This window comes from Tupaia chinensis, unplaced genomic scaffold (genome assembly GCF_000334495.1).
Source record: "Tupaia chinensis unplaced genomic scaffold, TupChi_1.0 Scaffold000276_2, whole genome shotgun sequence".
NCBI classification, from domain to species: Eukaryota; Metazoa; Chordata; class Mammalia; order Scandentia; family Tupaiidae; genus Tupaia; species Tupaia belangeri.
The window spans coordinates 703,268-714,528 of NW_006159759.1; the positions used below are offsets into that span (position 1 = coordinate 703,268).

Sequence of the window (11,261 nt, forward strand, 5' to 3'; positions counted from 1 at the left end):
AGCCACGCGGTCCGGGACCCTAACCACAGTCAACTACATGTGAGACCAGCTAAATAGCCATTACGCTAACTGCTGGGTCCCTACATTAATTAATGTTTAAAAAAGTTACAGGAAAAAAAATATACAGAATAATGTCAACATAACATCTTACACACTCCAACTGTGAAATATAGTTCTATCAACACAATGGAGTTGTATTAAGGAAAAAAATCTTAAATTGGTTCAATTTTCTATTTAGATATAAATTAATTAAAATTAATCTGAAATTAAAATTTCATTTTCTTGGCTACCGTAACAGCTTTATGGCATACTTGCCTGGTCCCACCTTGCTTTTGAATCCCAACTTCAATCTTCTCACTATTTGTACTGAACTCGATCTTTCTGATGCACATTAGTTCCAACTCATCTCATTTTCTCTTTCTGCTGTCAACTAAGCCAGACTATCATGGTCTAAATTTGGCTTTTGGATCTTGTTCTTTTGCCACAGCTACTTGGTTAGTGCTTCTCCCAGACCAGGCTGACTCCCTGCAAAGTAGGGAGAATAGGATGAGGCAAGCATTAGAAAAAAGGAAATTATAATTAAAAAAAAAAAAAGGGTGAGACAATGGGGCCAGCAGGTGGCATGGTGGTTGAGGCACTGGACTCCCACGTGACTGACCACAGTTTGAGTCCTGAACTTGGTGGCTTTCTTTCTCACTTTTCCTTTTTCTCTCTCTGGTCAAATTAAAAAAATAATAATAACAAATTGAATTAAATAAATAATTCTAAAAATTCAAAAAAGAAAGAAGGAAATGGAGGCCAAGATAAATGAGATAGCTGTAGCAGTTATCAAGAATTATAAATAATTTGTGTTTCTTGTCTTGAATGAATAACTTTCTATTGTTTTTTTTTCTTTCTTTTTTTTTTTTTTTAAAAAAAAAGGTTTTTGCCTTAGGGCATGTGTACTTGCTGGAGAGAGAGACAGAAACAGTGAGAAGGAATCTAACAAATCACTCCCCTGGGGCATGGCCATGTCACAATCCCTTCTTCTTCATTCTCCTCCCAGGATCTTGGGCACACTTACACCCACACATACTCGGCATGAGTTTCAAGCCACCAGGTCTGGGACTCAAACTGTGGTTGGACACATGGGAGTTCAGCAACATAACCACTATTGCCATCTTCTAGCCCCTGATGAATGACTTAAAAAAATATAAATAAATAAATAAATAAAAACTTGCAGAAGATATTAACTATTGACAAAATTATTTTTTGAAATCACAAAATGTAGTAGAAGAGGGCCATGTTCTGTAGCATTACAATAAAATGCTGTGCCTAGACAACGGGAATCCAAATGGCCAACTGTGGGAGGCTGCACACCAGTGAGTCTGCTGAGGTTTCTCAGAGAGCAAACAATTGCCATGATTGGTTCCCTTCAAAAAATCTGACCTTCGAAACTTTGCTCTGATTGGCCACTAGAATCCCTCAAATTTGCATATCCGGCACCTCATAATTGGTCCAAAAGCAACCAATCATAACCCACCGTTTACAACCAATCACGGCCCACCATTTACAACCCACCAGCGTGTATATAACCACGATGCCTGGCCCACAGTAGCCAGATGACCAGGAAGATGACGACGACCAGGAAGACGACCACGAGAGCCTGAAGAGCTGAAAGACCGCACAGTCTCCAGATGACCCTGAAGAGTTGTAACACTACATCGTCTCTGGACGAGCCTGAAGATCTGTGACACTGCATCGTCTCTGTGCTGCTCACAACAGACGACGCAACCCTGAAGAGTTGTAACACTACATCGTCTCGGGACGACCCTGGAGAGCTGTGACACTGTGTCATCTCCGTGCTGCTCACAATAGATGACGCAACCCTTAAGAGTTGTAACACTGCGTCGTCTCCGTGCTGTACCTTGCTGCCCACAATAAACAGACGACACTGAAGACACGGTGTTGTCTCTGTGTTGTAACACTACGCCGCTTGTCCCGGCTCTCACTCCTTCACTCAGGAAACCTGTTCGGCTCCCCCCTCCCCACCCCGGGTTGGGACACATGGCGCCCGAACAGGGACAGGACAGCCAACTTTTGTTCAATTCCCAACCATAGCAACTTGAAAAACATGCCAGGTGTGTGTGTGCACACCCCAAAAGTTGACAAGATGGACAAAGAGGAAGAAGGATTGCACTGTGACCATGCCCCATTGGCATATTTTCTGTCTCTCTGTGTTGTGAGCACACCCACTAACAACTTCTTCTTAATAGTGGAAGAACTGGAAATGAGTCAACATTCTAAGTTTTTGAAAGGGGAAGAAAGGAGATTCTGCAGATGACTTAAGATTAAATACATTTAATAAATATCTTGAGCAAGATCCTAGTCCGTATTTGTCAATTGTGGCATGTGAGCTTTTACAAAATGAAATAGTGATCCTAGGAGATAATCTGCAATCAGATAGAACAGTCTGGACCAGCACACCCCACTTCCTGTTTTGATAAGCTTGTGAATCTGATGGTAATGCTGCAGATGTCTGAATTTCAACAAAACACATGGCAATGCCTTTCATGATATCTTTGTGGCAAAAAGGATACAAACAGGGTAGATAGTAGTATCACTTTATATCTGAGTTTCAATCTAGCTTGATTTGTTAAACATATTCTTTTCTACCTGCAGAAGATTTGGACCATGTCCTAAAGAGAGAATGCCTCAGACTCCAATAGCAAATCTATCCTTTGTAATATTTTAGTAAATTCAAAGGGACTTCAAATGTTCGTGGAAAAAATTGAATTATGTATGAGTTTATTTTAGTGCAATACATTTTTTGAAATCTAGACATAGTCTTTTCATCATACGAATTTTCTAAAAAAATTTTTCTTGGTTTTATGAGTGAAAGAGACCCACACAGAGAGAAAAAGAGACAGAGACAGAGAAACAAACATCCCCAACAGAGTCTACATGCTACAATCCAGCCCAGCTTCAGTAAACCCCCAAACATGGGCTTACACATTCTGTGCCATGCGTGTTGAAGGAAGACTCCCTTTGTGAATCTGGAATCTTCTCATGTAAGTAAGCATCACAGAACATCATGTTATGGCTGTGTCACAGTCATGAACTTTTCCAAGACCCCACCTGTAATTAAAAGTAGACTGGCTATTATACATCATCTTTTATAAGTAGTAAAAATCTGATTGCTAGCCAAGTTAATAGTCTTAAAATTAAAGAACATCCCAACAGTTGAGATTTGTGTTTAAATTTACCTGACCAGGATATAAAATAGCTGAAGAATAGAATTGCAGAGATGTGATCTACAGTGTAACTTGTGTTTACCTGCCATAACAGCCTAGGGTGGGGTAGTGTGTGGGGAGTACATGCAGGCCCAGGAAAGTGGGATATGATAACAGCAGTGTCCTCTATAATTACTAAAACTCTAGACCTATGTGAATCTTTGACCCTGGGCAGCACCCTAGGTGGCACCCTGGGCGGCTCCCTCTTCTCCCAGTGAACAATATAATCTATACAACTGGCACCGATGTGGCGTTGTTGCCTGTAGCCTTTGCTCCTGCTGTGGGTGGAGGTGGTTGCTGCCACTCCTACCTGGGCACAGTCCCAGCAGCTCTGTCCATTCACTGCCACTTGGTAGCACCCAGGTTGTAAGAAGTAATCTCCCACCAGAGTTAACAAGCACCCACTTTTCCACTGCATAGTGCAAAATGGTGATCTTCAAATATAAAAACTTCTTTCTTACGCGGGAAGAGAGAATTTCTACTCTAGAGGACAGAAATGGAAGTCGGTTGTAAGAACTGCAACTTTACATCTGTTTTTACCAATCTCCCCTATAACCTTAAGTGTTGATGTTGGAGTGTGTCTTAGGGCTCTTCTCATTGCCATTTATGAACATCATCTGATTGTGTATAAGATGTAAGTTTGTAAATTTCCATCTATAGTCCATATTTCTACCTTGATCTTTATTTTCTTTCTGTTTGCCAGTATAGTACACTTAATGTGTTCCAGTGTCCCACCTGGCACATTATACATTTTTTGTTCTTCTAGTCTTTGCACCTACTGGAAAGTAAATAAATCTGATGAAAGCTAGGACTTTGTTTCCCTCTACTCAGAACACTGTCTAGCACATCATAGACAATAAATATTTGTTCAGTTAATGAATAAATGAAAATTTTAGTTCTTTATAAAGACCTTGCTAACCACAGAAGTTTAAAAAGTGGAAAGGATGTCTTTCCCCAAAAGCATTGAGTATCCTGTGATTAAAGACATCTTGTCAAGGATTTTGACCAATATGTACAACCATAATACTAACCAGAAGCACGGAGGAAACTAGAGGAGATTCTATATTTGTATGAAGTGTGGCTATTAGAGGACTAAAGATACAGATGTAGTTGAATTTTTTCATATGCAAAACTGATTTCAATCTTCATCCCCCAGTTTTTTTTTCTTCCCTTATGTGTGATATTTTCCTCTTTCTCTCTCTCTCTCTCTTTCTCTCTCTGTCTTCCCTCCCTCCCTCCCTCACACACACACACACACACACACACACACACATACTTTTTAAGTAACTAGAACCTGTTACCTAGCAACATTTCTTTTAAGATCTAGATTGCCTTGGGGCCAGCAGATGGCATAGTGGTTATGTTGCTGGACTCCCACATGACTGACCATGGTCCAAGTGCTGGACCTAGCCAAGCTAGGTCCTAGGGGGAGGAAGTGTCAGTGAGTGCTGCATGTGTTATAAGTTCTAAGGGAGAGAAGCATGTTGCTAGCATTACTAGAAGCTGTGAGAACTCATAATGAACTCATCCTAATAAATAACATGACACACACACAAAATCACTCTTCATAGGTAAGGAATAATCCTTGTATGGAATAAAGGTACTTAAATAGGAAAACACTTTGGATAAATGGTGAACACCAAAGCCTGGGTGTAGACTGGACTAGTAGTTTCCAGAAGAAAGGAATTTGGTTCCCCTTAGCATGAGAGAGAAAAGGAGGAAAGGGGAGAGCTCAAAGAAGGGGAGGGGAGGGAAAAAGGAGAGGGAGAGAAATGAGAAGGGAGGGGAAAGTAGGGAAGGTGAGAAGAAGAGTAGCAAGAAAAGAAAAAAAGAGGTAGGAGACAGAGGCTGGATGGAACACTGGTGGAAGGATGTCTGCAAAGGACTCCATGGAAATGTCTGAGTTTCTATGAATGGTGGGTAATTGACCCCAGTGGTTCTATAAAGACTGTACTTTGATTAGTGGAAAATGATGAGCAGGCTGGATTTCACACCTATGTTGATGGTGGCTGGACAGAGAGAGTATGTGGGGATGAAGATTCTTTTTTTTGGAGAGGTTTTCGCTATAGGGCGCATGCGCTCACCAGACTGACAGAGAGAGACAGGAAGAGCACGGTGATGCTGCAATTCCTTCTCCTCCATTCTCCTCTCGGGATCTTGGGCACGCACGCACACACGCCCGGCATGAGTTTTAAGCCGCCAGGTCTGGGACACAAACCGCAGTCGACTACGTGGGAATCCAGTGACATAGCCAGCTAACTGCTGGCTCCCGGGATGAAGATTCTTGAGGTATAGGGGATCACGAGACCACACGAATTTCCAGAAAGTCATGGGAATCTTGGGCACCCCAGGCCATGAAAGTTGGACTCAAGGCAATCTAGGTTTTTTGTTTTGTTTTGTTTTAAAGAGGTTTTTTTAAAGGAGGGTGGGTGCACTCACTGGAGAGAAAGACAGAGACAGTTAGAGGGAAAGTGAGAAATTACCTCCTAGGGGAAATGGCCACGCTGCAATCCTGTCTCCTCCATTTTCCTCCTAGGATCTTGGGCACACATGCACACATGCCTAGCGTGACTTTCAAGCCAGCTAACTGGCTAACTGAGGTGTTGTTCCCTTTCTCTTAACGGGGCAGCAAACAATAGTGTCTCCTTGCCTAAAATGAAATTGTCACATGTACACATGTGTTACATGGAATGGCATAAATCAGTCAACTCATCAGTACATAAAAAGCATGTGAGCACACTCCACATAATAAAAAGCTTACCCTGTAGCCTGAATACATGAATAAAAATGTAGTGAAGGAGCCAGACTAAATAATTTAAACTTCGTTTTCCCTACCCAAGTTTCTACCACGTTGAAGACGCTCATCGGATTTCTCTCCAGTGTAAATTGTTTCATGATTTTGAAGAGAACTGGGAAAACAAAAGATATCCCCACATCTCTTACATTCATAGGGTTGCATATGACAGTGAGTCATTTCATATTCTCAAATATTTCAGAAAGAAGAGAAGCCTTTCCTAAATAACATACACTCACATGGTTTCTCTCCAGTGTGACTTCATGTCTTTGAACAAAACAGGGGAGGACTCAGGGCTTCCCACATCTCTTACATCTAAAGGATTAGTCTTCATTGTGAGTTCCACTCACACTCTTGAACAGAACAGGAACTAGAGAAGAATTTCCCACATTGGATACATTCATAAATTTATTTTCTAGTGTGAGTCCATTCATGCTCACGAACAAAAGAATGAGAAAAAGGTTTTCCAAATTCAGGACGCTCTCAGGGTTTCTCTGCAGTGTGAGTTTTTTCATGTCTTCAAAAATACCTGGGAGATTTAAAGCATTTTCCACATTGCTTACATTCAAAGGGTTTTTCAGCAGTGTGAGTTTTTTCATGTCTTTGAATAGACTTGAGAGATTTAAAGGCTTTTCCACATTGCTTACATTCATAGGGTTTCTCTCCACTGTGAGTACTCTCATGCACTCGAAGAGAATAGGATAGAAAGAAGGCTTTCCCACACAGTTTACAATCATAGGGTTTCACTCCAGTGTGAATTCTTTGATGCTTTCCTACATACCTTACATTCATAGAGTTTCTCTCCTGTGTGAGTTCTTATGTGGACACAAACTTGTCCGTGAAACCTAAAGACCTTCTCACACTTGAAACATTCATAGGGTTTCTCACCAGTGTGAATCCTTTCATGCTCTTGAAGAGAAGAGGATAGAGAGAAGGTTTTCCCACATACCTTACACACATAGGGTTTCACTCCAGTGTGAATTCTTTCATGCTTCTTAAAATAACTGGAACAGGGGACCAGCAGGTGGCGTGGTAGTTAAGGCACTGGACACTCCCACATGGCCAACTGGGGTTCAAGTCCTGGATCTGGTGGCTTGCTTTCTCACTTCCTTTCTCACTCTCACCCTCTGTCTCTGATCAAATTAAAAAATAAATGAATAAATAAATTAAAAATAAAATAAATATTAAAAAAAAAACTGGAACAAGCAAAAGCTTTCCCACATACCTTACATTCATACAGTTTCTTATCTGTGTGAGTCTCTTCATGCCTTTGAACATGACTGGAATGAGAGAAGGCTTTCCCACATACCATACACACATAGGGTTTCTCTCCAGTATGAATCCTTTCATGCATTCTAACATTACAGGATTGAGAGAAGGCTTTTCCACATACCATACACACATAGGGTTTGCTCCAGTATGAATTATTTCATGCTTTCTTAAAGAACTGGAACAGTTAAAGGCTTTCCTACATACCTTACACTCATAGGTTTTCTCTTCTGTGTGAGTTATTTCATAGATATGAATATTTCTGGGAGAACAGAAGCCTTTCCCACACTGCGGACATTCACATGGTTTCTCTCCAGTATGCGTGTTTGTATGTAATAGAAATAAATTGTGATAATCCAAAGTTTCCCAATATATCTTGCATCTGTAAGGTTCAAGTCCACATTGTGACCCCTTGACACATCCTCCAGTTTTGTTGCTGATGAAGGTTTTTCCATTTTGCTTATGCTCATGTGACTTCTCTGCATATTCCTGACAGTTACAAGGATTCTGCCCTCTTTGAGCTCCAATAGTCCTACTATGATATGAGTGAACCAAGTCTTCCCCACATGCACTGCTTTCACATGTTTTGAGTCCAGCAGGCTTTTGTTCATTCAGGTGGTTGTCTGGAATAGGACTGATGGTTGCTCCATATGAACTACCTTCTTTTTGTTTGTATGGTCTCTGTGGTGTACGACTGCTTAGCTGTTTCTTGGCATTTTGATACTGATGTTCAATATTCTACTCTCCCAAGTTTCTTCCTGAAATATAGAAGCACAACCATCAGCACAGTCCAGGTTCTTGATGGTTTCCCACATCACATCTCTGTAGAGTCTCTTCTATGAAGGATTCAGCAAAGCCCACTCCTCCTTGGTGAAGTTCACACAAACATCCTCAAAGGCCACAGGATCCATGTCTCAGCTTCCAGGGTGTCCCTGACTCCTTCCTATGGGTCTCGTCCCCGTATGGCACATCACAGAGCCTCAGAGCAGCCGCAAGTGACATGAGGACTCCACACAGGTAAGAGAATCCCGCAAGCCCCCTGAAGAGTGATTTTCTTAAAAATTTGTCTTGTTATTCCTACAACACATTGAGAGCACTTACTGTCTGTCAGACCTTCATTGTGCTTCATTTTTACCCTTTCTTTAGTGAATTGACACTAAGAAAATTAATGCTGAGGTTAATCCATATATGGTTAAGTGAATTGTTATTTAGAATAATTATAAAACTGGGCATCAAAAAAGATCTGACTATTTGGACTTTCTGGTAAATGAGAATTAAGTGACTTACTATGGTTATAGAGTGAAATGAATCCAATTCCCTCCTCTTTCACATGAACTTTTTTCTTTTCTTTTCTTTTTTTTTTTTAAGAAATTTTGGAGCTGGCCTCATATCCTGGTGGTTAAGGGAGACAAATTCTATATGCCCAACTGTGGATCAAGTGCCCACCCCAGAGGCTTGAAAAGTATGCCAGGCACATGCACATGTGTGCCCCAAATCCTGGTAAAATGAAGGAATGGAAGAAAAGGGATTGTGGCATGAGCACACTAGTTGGGGAGTGCTTCCCTTCTCCCCTACCTCCATATCTCTGTCTCTTTCTGGTGAGTGCATATGCCCTCTGGAAGTTTAAAAAAAGAAGGAATTTTTTTTGTCTTTCCTGATTATAACATTAATACATACAGGGACCAGCAGTAAGCGTAATGGCTATGTCGCTGGACTCCCACGTAGTCAACCGTGGTTCGCGTCCTGGACCCAGTGGCTTAAAACTCATGCCGGGTGCATGTGTGTGCGTGCCCAAGATCCCAAGAGGAGAACGGAGGAGAAGGGATTGCGGCGTGGCCATCCCCCCTGGGGGGTGATTTCTCTCTTTCTGTCTGTCTGTCTCTCTCTGTCTGTCTGGTGAGCACACGCATCCTATAGCAAAAGAAAAACCTTTCAAAAAAAAAACATTAATACATACACACTCATAAAATCAGATAATATAGACAATTAAGAAAACGATTATGATGACTAAAATTTTTTAATACTACTGTGTGTTCAGTACTCTACTAAGAGTGCTTTACATATATAAATATATATGTTGAACCCTCATAATGCCCATGAGGTGGAAAGTATCAATGCTTCTGTTTTGTTGATGAAACTGACAGGTACAGAGATTTTTGTTGTGTTGTTCCTTTTTTTTAAACCTCCCCTAAAGTTTGACCAGAGAGTGAAAGAGAGAAAGGGAAAGTGAGAAAACAAGTTAGGAGGTCCAGTACTTGAACCATAGTTAACCATGTGGGGGTCCAGTGCCTTAATCACCATACTACCTGTTGGACCCTGTTTGTTTTTTTTTATAGTTTTACCATAGGGTACATGTGCTTGCCAGAGAGAGACAGAGGGAAAGGAGGGAAGATGAGTGATCACCCCGTGGAGGGGATGGCCATACCGCCATGCCTTCTCCTCCATTCTCCTCTCAGGACTTTTAGGATTTTGCACACACATGTCTGGATAGGATCCAGCTGCCTTAAGACTTATGCCACTTGCTGGCCTTTTTTTTTTTTTTTAGTTGAAAATTTTTTACTCAAGGTCATACAACCAGAAAATAAAGATCACATAGTTGCATTACCTGGAGACGATCACCATCAATTTGGTGAATATCTTCCATACTTTTTCCTATGATTCGGTTCTTTTTTTTTAATATTTATTTAATTTAATTTAATTTTATTTTATTTATTCATTCATTTTTTAATTTGACGAGAGAGAGAGAGAAAGTGAGAAAGTAAGCTACCAGGTCCAGGACTTGAACCGTGGTCAGCCATGTGGGAGTGTCCAACACCTTAACCACCATGCCACCTGCTGGTCCCCCCTTTTTTTTTTTTTTGAGATGTTTTTGCTTTCGGGTGTGTGAGCTCGCCAGAAAGACAGACAGAAAGCGAGAAATCACCCCAGAAGGGGGATGGCCACACTGCAATCCCTTCTCCATTCTCCTCTTGGGATCTTGGGCATGTATGCACACAGGCCCAGTGTGAGTTTAAGCCACCAGGTCTGGGACTCGAACCATGGTCGACTACATGGGAGTCCAGCAACATAGCCATTACACCAACTGCTGGTCCCAACTATGATTTAGTTCTTAAAATGAGATATTAAATCATGGTTTTGTAACTTTTAAACTTAATATTGTATGGATATCTTTCCATGGCAATAAATATCTATACTATAGTTTTTATGGTTACATAGCATCCCATTATGGAGACACTATAACATAGCCATTATATAGTATTATAAACAATGTTGAGATAAACATCCTTATCCATTCATTTGTTACTTACCTGTCTATTTTATCTTGATATAAATTTCAACAAGTGTTGTCACTGGGCCCAAGAGTTCACAACAGGCTACATTAATATATTTGCTACTAAAAGGTATTTTATTTTTTAATGCATTGCTTTTTCTTTCTTAAATGTTTTCATGTTTTCTTTATTCATGATAAAATAGATATGCACACATGACAGAGAGAGAGAAAGAGAGAGAGAGAGGAATACTCTTCCGAGTCTGAGTCTAGTCACACTGTGATCCCCATCCTCCAGTCCTCCAGCCCATTGGATCTTGGGTACCTATATGTGTGTCCAGCATTTTTCAGGCTGACTCGGCTGGTCATTTGAACCCTCATTGTTTGCATTGCTTCTTTATATCATTTTTCTAGACTGAACATTAAAACAAAATCTATGATTGGGCTTTTTCCCATTAAAGTATTATAGTGAAAATGGACCCCTATGTATTGCATTTTCACATCAAACTACTTTGAATTTTGCAAGTATTAAGATGTAACTATATTTCCTAGTGGGCTGGTGAGCTTCCTACAGTTTGTTAAACTTGAAACATTTTAGTGTCCTTTTGGCCAGTGATGTTGCCAGCGCCTTCTAGTGGTAAGCAAACAAAACCAGGTG

General features: G+C 40.7%; 1 pseudogene; it reads right to left on the reverse strand.

The window, feature by feature from the left end:
- Window positions 1-6,549: 6,549 nt before the first annotated feature.
- LOC114008055 (zinc finger protein 709-like) lies at window positions 6,550-7,420 on the reverse strand (annotated as a pseudogene).
- Between the last annotated feature and the right edge of the window lie 3,841 nt (window positions 7,421-11,261).